The following is a 12,372-nucleotide window of genomic DNA, read 5'->3' as shown; positions in this document are numbered from 1 at the left end:
ACGCTTTAGGATGATGTGGTAGCTGACAAGGCTATCTATACTGTACAGATGGTACACGTGGAAATTCTATATGTTGCTGATGTGGCAAAGAGCTAGATTTTCATGGGTGATGTGGCAATATCGGGTTGCTTACGTGTTAGTGCTAATTGTGCAATCCACGTGGCAAATACAGTTGGCAGGTCAATCTGTCCGGCGTGGTCGAAGTAGGCATGGCAGGGTCTAAACATAAAGTTCCATATGGAAACTTTACATAGGTCCACATGTCTCTACTATAGACCTACATTGAGGGTGGTAGGTACAGGTCACAGGTCCCCGAAAAACAAGAATTTGGAAAAGGTTTGAAACGTTAGAGATCTGAGTATCTTCACCAAAAATGTGAAACGCTGCACTGCCAAAAAGCACACTATGCGCTGGTGTTGGAAAATTGAATGCAGTTGACAAAAACCCTTGCTTGAGCTACCGAAGATCTGCTTCACGTCAGATATGTAAAATTCGATGCCGTAGAAGAGTTTAGTACCACATTTATTGTGGATTGGGACTCTTCAAAATATAAATGAAATAGGTAGGTGGACCCACCTATTTGTGGACTTTGCCGTAGGTAGAGGTTTGGTGGCCGAGCATTGCAAAGTTGGAAATATTGATGTGCCTTGTGTGTGAGTGGTACGGCCCAATCTGATTTAAATGCCCACAATAGACCTGTGCAACAAATAAAATATATTTCCACATTGGCAGATCAGGGATGTCACTGCCCGGGTTTGACAAAAAAATTCTCTGTCGGGTGCTCGAGGGAAAAATAAATTTCCGAAAATGATGATGAAAATTAAATTGTAGAGAAATTAGAAAATGCATATCTGAATAAAATTAATTAAATCTGCAAAAAAATGACCATACCCATATTGCAAATCGGGGCTTCTAGGTTCTGATTTGCAAAACAAATTTTGGCTCACAATCGACTTTGGGCCAAGGTAGGCATGCTTATAGTCAATTTTCACTGGTTCAGCATTTCAGACATAATGGCAAGGTCAGATCTGATGCTGGACACTTCCAATTTCTACAGCACTCGAGATTTGAGCTGAGGTGCTGAAGTAAGCAAGAGGTCTTGAACAGCTTGTGATGAGAAAATCTCTACACTCTGATACCATGTAAGAATTTTCCTAAGGGAAAAATTCACCCAGGAACTAAGAACTCAAACACAAGCACACAGTAAACCAAAGAGAGAGAGAGTATGATCAGAATAATAATGTATTCAATAATTGGTTCCTTATGAGTATGCTTGTATATAAAGGCCTCAGGAAAGCTTCTAGAATGCATAGAAGTTAGCATCATGATGTTTCACACAACCAAGCACATGTCCACCAGATATGGGTTATCCTCCATTAAGCACAGAAGTAAGTGTAGTGATGAGAGGATAAGCCTACAAGGGTGTGACATGCAAAACAATGTTGTAGACGCCATGTGCTCAAATAGAGTTTCGTACTCTTGTGTTGTCTACATGAAAAATCAAAAGTGTGCAAACTCTTAAGTGTCTCACAAATGCAAAATAATAAAATAATGCATTAACCTAAGTAAACTTAAGTAAGTGTAATAAGTAAATACTTATTTACACCAACAAATAGTTAAGGATACAAGATTGAATTTGAACACAACAAAGATAAGATTAATGATGTTGATGGAGATCTCATTGGGAGTGGAGATCAAATAAGAGATAATCTATTTTATCTTTACATGAATGAAGCTACTTGTCTTGTTGTACAATTTCATGATGTGTTCCTATGGTAGAAAATATTATTTCATGTAAGTTTTGATAAATTGGTTAGTATCAGTAAGATAAAGAGAGTCAGGGGTTTGTGAAAACTGAAGAAACCTAATAATGTGGTTTGCAAACAATGTCAGTTAGGCAAGATGACAAAGTCTAGTTTTAAGATTAAGATTCATAATTCAAGAGAAATTTTGGTATTAGTTCATACTGATCTATGTTGACCAATTGATGTGAAAAGCTACAAAGGTGACAAGTATTTTATTCTATTTAGTGATGATTACTCAAGAATGATGACAATTATGTTTTGAGAGAAAAATCTAATGCTCTTCAAATGTTTAAGTGGTATCTGGCTAATGATGGAAATGAAACTAGTAAAAGCTTTAAATGTCTAAGATTTAATAGAGATGGAGAGTTTACATCAAATGAATTCTATAACTTTTGCAATGACAAAGGAATCAAGAGACAAAATTCTACACCTAGGACCCCTGCACAAAATGGGATAGCTAAAAGGAGGAATAGATCTATGATGGATTGTGCTAGAACACTGATGATGGAGAAGAATGTTGCTTTAAAATACTGTAGAGAAGTTGTCAGTACAACTATTTATACCTTGAACCGAGTACAAATGAGGAAATGTACAAATTCTACACCTTATGAATTATGGTATGGATACTCACCCAATGCCAAATATTTTAAGGTATTTGGAAGAAAGTGTTACATTCTTGAAGACAATAGAAATGGTAAACTTGATTCAAAAAGTGAAAAAGATATTTTCCTAGGTAGAAGTGAAGCTTATAATTGTTTAAATACTAACACTAACAAAGTTGTGGAAAGTGCAAATGTAAACTTTGATGAATATACAGAAATACATGAAGATGAACAAAAGAAAGAACTTGAGGATTACAAAACCTTTATGTACTACTATGAAGGCATGTCTATTCATGTTGATGATATTGTAGCTACTAATCAACAAGAATCAATGGTTGTTGAGTCACATACAATGGATGTCAAGTTGCATTTAGGAGTCAATTTACAATTAGAAGCTAAGGTACATTTGATGCAAAGATCAATTTACAAGAGAGGAATACCAAGTTACCTAATAGATAAGTACATAGTAAACCTAATATTTAACTTCATGAATGACCTATTATTGAAAGTAGAACAAATTTGAGATTATCAAAATATGTCAAGAGACATCATCCTGCTAAACAAATCATTGGAGAAAAATAGATTGGACCAATAACGAGGAATAGATTAAGGAACATGAGACATGTTTGTTAAGCATACATGAAACTAAATTAGTGATGGATGCATTAGAGAGTGAAGACTGGAGTAAAGCCACGAAAGAATAATTTGATGAGATTGACAAGAACAAAATATGGATACTAGTACCAAGACCAAAGAACAAGAACGTTAATGGAACCAAGTGGGTGTATAGAAATAAATTGGATGAGAATGGTGAGGTAACAAGGAATAAGGCAAGGTTAGTCAGCCAAGGATATGCACATGAAGAGGAAATTGACTATGGAGAGACATTTTCCCCAGTTGCAAGATTGGAAGTAGTATGAATTTTTTTGGTTTATTCTACCTATAAATGATTGAAAGTTTATCAAATGGATGTTAAGTTGACATTTCTAAATCATATATTGGAAGAGGAGGTTTACATTTAACAACCTAAAGGATTTTTCAATCCTAACAATAAGAACATGTTGTGTAGATTTCACAAAGGTTTATATAGTTTAAAGAAAGTTCCCAGAGCATGGTATGAAAAACTGCATAACTATCTTGTGAAGATTGGTTTTAAGAAGATTGATGACAAAAAAATCAATACTTAAAGACAAAAGGAGGTAAATTAATTTTACTAGCTGAAATATTTGTTGATGATATCATATTTGGAGGAAAAAAAATTATTGTGTAAGACCTTTGCAAATGAAATGATGAAAGAATTTGAGATGTCAATGTTTAGAGAAATAAATTTCTTTGTTGGATTACAAGTTTATTAGATGAAATATTGTATTTACATCACTCAGTCCAAGTATGTAAAGGAAATCTTGAAAACTTTTGGTATGGAAGATTTAAGACTAGTTAGTACTCCTATGGTGGTAGGACATAAACTATCCAAAACTGATGATTCTACTGAAGTAAATCAAACATTGCACAAGTCTATAATTGGTAAATTGTAGTATGTAGTTCATAGTAGACCTGACATTGCACTAGCTATTAGGATTGTTGCAAGATTTTATGCATCTCCTAAGGAGAATCACTTAATGGTTATTAAAAGGATTACAAGATACTTGAAAGATGTAGTGCCTACCCCTAGTTTACATGCAGATATTATTGCGAAAATCTTTTAGGCTAGTTTATGTTTATGCTTGATGATTAGTAGCATTAATTTCTAGATTATTGGATACTTTTTTCATACTTAGTTGATTTTATGATGGGACTACTTTGGTACTAGTTACTTCATGTATGCATGATCATACCTTGTTGATGATTATTTACAATGATTTTAGTTATTTATTTATGTTAGTTAGATGGATTATTTATACATGATTTCTATGGATACTTACCCCATACTGTATGTGTATGGTGTGTGTATATGTTTTCTTTATGTATGGCATTTCTAATGTGGTTAAGGAAAGGTGTCATAGTCACCTGCTAGTTAGGATCTACATGATGCACCACTTCCTACCATTACCTGCTTAGTTTAGAATATATGTCACTAATACATTAGGGGTGAATTTGCGATGTCAATTTGCGACGGCGGGAAAATGTAATATTTTTTGGCTTCTTTTTTTTCAATATATAACCCAACAAAGTCACAATTGCGACATTAATGGAATATAAGAAAAAAAAAAGGTCATTGGTCATTATGCCCTCTAGAGCGCACAAGGGTTTCAAAAGATTTTTGAAGTTCAAGTGAGGTTTTTTGTTTCCTTTTTCTCTTTTCTTCTATGATTCATAGTAATGAAATGAGGTTTTTTAGCTTAGGTTTCTACAATTTGTGAGTATCAGAAAGCTGCTTATGATTTTAAGGTTTGGTAATCCATTGTAATGTAATTGGATAATTTGAGGATTCGGATAATATACCTTGTTCAAACTGAGGATGGAATGCTTATCATGCTTTAAAATGGAATGGAATAGCATATTTTCAAGATAGCTCTTGTTTTGGATCACAATTTATTTTTTCTCTTGGATCGAAGCTACAATACATACCTTATGGATGAGCTATGGAAAAGAAAATATATAGCCATTAGTGTTCTTTGATTAAAAAATACATGATGAAATTAGATGGTTTTTGCAGTAATTATAATGATAAATGGAGAGTTGGAGCAAGTAACATTTTGAAAAAATCCCAAATCCAATGGCAATTATAAGGACTCATTAATATTTTAGGCCTGAGGTATGGTTCAAGAACCACTAGCAAGCTCGAGCAATCTAAGTTGAAGCAATGGTCAAAGCTACAATATACATCACCATTTTTTATTTTAAGTCCTTAGTCAATAAAACTATTGGTGTCATACCAAGGTTAGAAAAACCACTTTTAGAACCTAGTGGTAAATGGAACAATATTGATACCCAAGACTTTTGATGGAAAATGTGAGCTTTGTCATAGGAACATTAATGCAAAATGAAAGTATGTAGAAGCATAGCTCCACCAAAGGTTAAAATAAAAGGTGTTAATGTAGTGATTGATGCATGTAAAGGTGGCAGTAGTGGCAAGAGGAAGAAACACGAAAAAAAGGCATTAGCATTTTGCATGGGTTCCAAATGTAGTATTGGATCTTGACACAACATTTAGAATTATAAAAGGATAGGAATTTTCCACACAGCTTCCTAATTGGACTTTAGAGCCTGATGCACCATCTTGAACTCATTGCATAGGATACTTTTTAGGGTTCTTCAAGTGTTATCAAAGCGCGCCATATTACTTGGAACCATGGATGAAAAATGTCAATGTTGTGTATGTGGTTGTTTTGTGTGTACTATATCGTTGAAAATTACCTGAACTAAATATGATCTAAAATATATTGAAGAATATAAAACTCATGTATTTTGATTTTTTATTGCACAATTTTGAGTCAGATTCACTATCCCTTTTTAGGAGATTATTATCCCAAGGAAAATTGGGTTGAAACAAAATATGAACCCATTTGTAGAGCCTTGATTCAAACTCCATTAATTAGGAGCCCCTTTAATCTCCTATAAATTTTAATGCCGAAGGCACAATGTGAGTGTACTTTTTGTTTGATATCAGTGAACAATAGTAACATCCTTACATTTTTCATGAAGCTTAGCTATCTTCACTGTGCCTCCCTCACCCTACGTTCTTGCTTGGAGCGATGAGTGTTTCTTTCTATTGCTTTGTTTTCCAATTGATTTAGTAATTGCTCACCATTTGTCTTCTACATGGGTGTGCAGATCACTTGTAATAAATAGACTATAGCTTAATAAATACCTACTTTCATGTGCAATTCTCTTTAGGATTTGGATCATGATACTCTATAAAGATGCACCAACGTAATAGGTAATAAACCCTAGTCACTAGCAGAGATAGAAACCCTAGTCACACCAATAGTTGAATATGATAACATGGGAATAGAAGAAAAATCCTAGGGAGAAGATGCATTAGACTTAACCCTAGTTGAAAGAACAACCCCGACTAGGACCTCAACCCTTAACATAGAGCCAGTAGGTAGAGAAACCCTAGGAAAACCACCTCTAGCCTTTGTAGAAGGCTTAGCACCAACAGAATCCCAAAAGCCAATAGGATCCAGAAGACCAACACAAATATTTTCAATGTTATCATTGACAACATTGTAACAACTTTTTGGTTTTGCAATATGAAGATTCATATGCACTCTAAGGCCCAAGAAAATATAAAATGGTGATGATGACCTTGAATATCATGAAAAACATGATAATATGGTTTTTACCACATTCGACTCTTGTTGACAAAATATGCACAATGCTACCTAGTTGGTCCTAAAGTATAAATCCATGCCAACTTTGGCTTAAAAATATTGTTTTCCATTACATCGTTGGGCTAAATTATCAATGTAATTTATTATACTTATTATGCCTTGCTAGGAACTTAATTATTTTTGGCCTTCAATCTAAGCTTGAGGTTTTCTTGCATGATACTCTCAAAGAGAAGAAGTTTAAAGTCCTCTTAGAGAAAAATTGATCCAAATCAATACATTTCTTCCTAATTTCTTCCTCTAGCATCCATGTGGCTTCCAAGTTTTATAGTCTGATCCATTATCAATTATTTTTTCCAATTATACCTTGTGCCTTGTTATTTTGGATTCTCTAGTATCCACAATAGCTTTAATCTATGTTTCCTTTGTCAATGGTAATTTAGACATCTATTCTTCATCATTTAGAGTTGAATATGTTTGTTTAACACCTTCACCCATAAAATATTTGAACATGGTCAAATCTCAGATATTGAATATAGGAGAAAGACCTATATAAGGTGGTTACAACAACTTGTAAAAAAAATTTCCATACTTTCCCACGATCCTATAGGAACCTCTAATTTGTTTGACTAGAGGTAGATTCCTGGCACCTTTTATATGTAGTCTCATAAGATATAGGTGTTTAGGATTTCTCAATCCAATTCATGGTAATTGAAAACCTCCAAATTGATTTCTTAAAAACTACTGATTTTTGTAAAAAGAATATAGTATATTGTTTTATTCCTTTTTTTGACTCAATTTATTTTACACATTTATCTGGAATGCCATATTTTTACAAACTCTTGGCTAATGTAATCCATTTTTTCCATTTATAAAATCAGATATAGAGACAAATGAATGCCTAATAAATAATGATGTAAACTACTAATTGTAATAACCCTTTACATATTCATAGATTTTCCGATAGGAGCACGTTGCATGAATGTCTCCCTACTAGGGCTTCATTGCAGGATTTTGAGTTCAGCAATGAGTTGGTAAATGACAAGGTTTATGGGTTGGTGAGTTTTGTGTTTGGCTAGATGTGAAAAAGGCATTCTACATAGGGGTGTAAAATTTATGCCATTACAAATTGTAATGGTAGGATAAGATGATATAGTAATTGTTTTTGTTGCATAGTTATTTGATACATTGATAAGAAATCATTAAATGATAGTTAGAGTTAGTGAACTACGTCATTACATGATAATGATGAAAAGAATCTAGGAACATTTGGGTTTGGTGCTATAAAATGAACCTCTAGTTTAAGAAAATGATGTTTAAGGTTCTTATTATGTGATTCATTAATGTACCTAGAGGGTTTAGATATGTTATAGTAGCGCTGCTCAGGTAGCAACTTTAAGAAACCCATAAAGGATCTAGGATTAAGTTAATTATTTTCTATTTATGTTTTATGAATAGTTATGTTATGTGATGATATATCCATAATTATGCTTTCTTAGAATGTAAATTGAACTTAATCTTAAAATAGAAGCTCTAATCATATGTAATGAATATGTAGTTGATTGTTTAAACAAAATATTGCAGCTTTATTTTGGCTAGATTAGTGTCGTCGTCTTGGGTTCCTTAGCAGGTTGTTGCACAAATATTCCAAACAAAAGAATGGAAGCAATCTAATTTTTTGTCTCCCAATATTTTGTAGTTTGAACATCTATCCAAACAATACAATGAATTAGCTTTGACTCTTGTTGAATCTCTTTCCAGGTATATTGGCTCTGTGTTATATTATAAAAATTGACATACTTTAAATGTATCTCACACATCAGGCAGTTGTTTGCACCAACATGATGTATTTTTAAAAATGAAAACAGTATTATTTTCTATAGAAATTAGTGAAATTTACAATAGACATGGAAATTTTGTTGACATTGGCCTCAAATAATTTGACTGTTAACTATATCAGTGTTGGATTTAACAATTAAGGGACAAGACAACATAAATTTATATTTTTGTTTCTAGTTCATGAAAAAGCTGATTGATACATGCGTTATTGCCCATAGACAAATGCTTATGCTACTTTGGAACATTTTTGATAGAGTACACTAATATACATTATAATATTTGTGTTTTGAGTTTGAGTCTTGCTGCATTAGCTACTTCAAATAAACCCCAACTGGATAACCAAAACATAGACAACAATGTTTATATTATGATTAGATAGATAAAGAATAATGAGTGCAGCATATAAGGAGTAGTACATCAGAAAATAAACATATACAAAAATGTTTATATTATAATTAGACAAATAAAGAAGAATGAGTGCAACATATAAGGAGTAGTACATCAGAAAATAAACATATGATACTGTCAACATTTCCTTTATAGAAATCTTTAGATTTCTAAGGATGTAAAATTTGTCTCAAGCACCTTTTACCAAATAAACTTCGAAAACACAATAAACTAAACAAATAAAAGCTACATAAGTATGCATTGATCACATGAGAATAATTACAAGATTTTGATCACGTATTAACTCTATTGAGGGTACTACTAGCTTCCAATTCCACTTGGAAGAAGTTTTGTTAAAGTTCCTAATGGTCTTGACATTGTTTATCACCACACTTATCATTTTTCTTTATGGTACCTCTAGTTCTTGTGTTGAGACCAACATCCCCCTTAATAGTCATCATAGAACCAAATCCAATTGCGACATGTATGCAAAATGTGGAAATATAGATGAGGCACATGAACTCTTTGAACAAATTCATCTAAGAAATGTGGTATCATGGAACGCCATGATTGCATGATATGTAAAAAATGAATTTTTTGAAAAGGCTTTAGAAACTTTCAAGGAAATACTATTGCTAATGATTAATTGCTGCTTTATTTTGGTATTTGATGATTGTCCATGCTTAAATATTTAATGTCATTATGGTTATATGAATGGATTCTTTGCCTTAGAATAGTATCATCTTCAAAATCCTATATGAAATCTATATGACCATTTTATTTCTTCAATATGCCCTATGGATGTCCCTATCTCAGTATATATCTTTTAATTGCGTATAATAACTAATTTATGTGTTTTTTCATGACTATGTTTGACTCATATAATTGTGATCTCTCTAGCACTATGATGTCATTTAATATGTCTTGCTAAAGCTTGTAAATTTTGTTCCTTTTTCCATGTCATATAATATGTCTTGCCTTGTAGCTTATATGTTTTGAAATTTCTATTAGGCTTTGTAGCTTGTATAATTTGATTGCTGGTGAGCTTCTACAGCTAAGAAAGAAGGCCATTTGACAAGTTATAGCCGCGCGCTCGGGTATGAAAATTGTATATTTTTTAATCTAATGTATATTTTAACTAGACTTTTAGCTTATATGTTTTGAAATTTCTTTTAGTGGCTTAATGTTGTAAGGTCTCTTGAAATAAGACCTTCATACAGTTGGTCAAAGTTTTACAAATAATCTTATCCACAAATTTGCCTAAAGTAATCGACTAAATGTTATAAAAGGTGATTGGGTTAAATGTCTTAGGAATAAAGTCAAAGAAAGTATTTTGAAAATATTAAAGTATTTAGCTAGGTCTAAGAAGATTTGTGTACTTTCGACAATTTTGCTTAGTTTGTGAAAGTTGTAGACTAAAGTTTTCATAGCCCAATTTTTGCTTCCTGTGAAGAATGATCATGTCAGATAATATAAGTGAAGAACAAAATAGGGAGACAATCGCTAGATTGTGGTCTAACTTGAAAAGAAAAGGTGATGGAAAATGCTATTGTCCTTGCAAAATTTGTAAGGGCTTAAATCATAGAAGATTGCTGAGCAAAAAAGTTAAGAGACATTGTAGGGAGAATGGTCACATTGAAGGGGGGCATGACTATCATCCACTGGTAAGTTGTTCATTATATCATTTTAACAATTTAATACTTATGAAATAACTTGATGATGAGTTGATGATCATGGTTTATTTATGTTAATCAATTTTATATAGGTTGATCTCCCCATGGAAGTACATGATATGAACCACAACAATCTGAAGAATATGGTTTTTAAAGTGGAGGAACATGGAGGTGCGAATATTCAAGGTAAAGATAATGATCCCATGGAAGATGATCATGAGCCAGAAAACACAATTGAAGATGATGGCATAAATAAATTGATCCATGACACACTTAGTCCAAGTGTATCTGATCATGATGATGATGATAGCCTTGATGTACCTCTACTTGAGAAGGCATACGAGTCCCTATACAAAGACTCTCAAACAACTCTTCTCTTTGTTGTATTGTTGTTGTTGAACTTAAAGGTTATGAATGGTTTATCCAACATAACAATGTCATGTATGTTAAGGTATGTCATATATGTCTTTATAGTTAACAAAGGGTGAATAATGTACCACTAATATTGTTTATATTAACAACTTATAGTTTTTGCTGTAGATTGATACGCGAGTTTCTGTTACCACCATCAAATATTCTACTTTGCTCATATCAATAATTATCTGCTGTTATGAAAGATATTGGAATGGAGGATGAAGCAATACATGCTTGTCCCAATGATGATATTATATGTTATAAAGAACATGAATTTGCAACACAATGCCCTGTATGTCATATGAGTAGATATCAAATAGATCGACTAACAAAAAAGATGCCTCAAAAGGTTCTTCGTTACATCCCCATTATTCCATGGATGCGACAATAATTCAGGTGTAGTAGCTTGGCTCAATTTATGGATTATCATGCAGGCAATAGAAGTCGAGATGACATTATTCAAATCCCTAAAAATGGTTCAGAATTTATGCACATAGAGAAAAAGTGGCAACACTTCAAAAAAGAACCTCGTAATCTCAGGTTTTCATTGGCAATGGACGGTGTCAATCCATTTGGAGAGATGAGATCTATTTACTCGGTGTGGCCTATTTTTATTATCAACAATAACATTCCTCTGTGGATGTCAATAAAGAGGGAGTACATTATGTTGACAATGATTGTTCTAGGTATCTTATCATTTGATAGTTATTAATTTACATGTACTTACAAATCTTGCAGTAAAATAGTCACAATAATTATGTAATGTTATTGTTCATTCAAGTAGGTAAATATAAGGTAAAAGATATGAATGTATATATTGAGCCTCTTATCAATGAGTTGGTGGAGTTATGGAACGGTGTCACTGTGTATGATGTGTCTAGACCAATAGGACAAAGTCAATTTCAATTCCATGCAATACTTGCATGGAGAATACATGATGCCCCAGGGCTAACACATTTTTGTGGTATGTTATAGTGAATTCAAGTTTCCCACAATAATTCTAATTATAAAAATCAACATATTTAATAATCCAATTATATTATTATCTTGTAGGTCTTCAAACAAAGGGAAAATTTGCATGTCTAGTTTGTGGTCCGAAGATGAAATCTTGTCACTCAATTTTTTTTAGGAAAGTAGGTGTTTGATTAGTGTAGACACTTCTTCCATAGGAATCATAAGTATCAAAATATGGAAAAAAATATTTTCAATGGGAAAGAAGAGACTACATCAAAGCCACGAAGAATGAAACCTCACCTATGGAAGTTGGAATATAATAGAATTAATCGTAGAGGTAATGTCGTTCCACCTACTGGTTTATATTTTTAATTTATATATTTCTATTGTGATTTTTGTTTACTAATTGTGCAATTGATGATCG

This window comes from Cupressus sempervirens, chromosome 9 (assembly GCF_028749045.1).
Source record: "Cupressus sempervirens isolate cs-2001-9-10 chromosome 9, ASM2874904v1, whole genome shotgun sequence".
NCBI classification, from domain to species: domain Eukaryota; kingdom Viridiplantae; phylum Streptophyta; class Pinopsida; order Cupressales; family Cupressaceae; genus Cupressus; species Cupressus sempervirens.
This window is presented reverse-complemented; position numbering follows the sequence as displayed.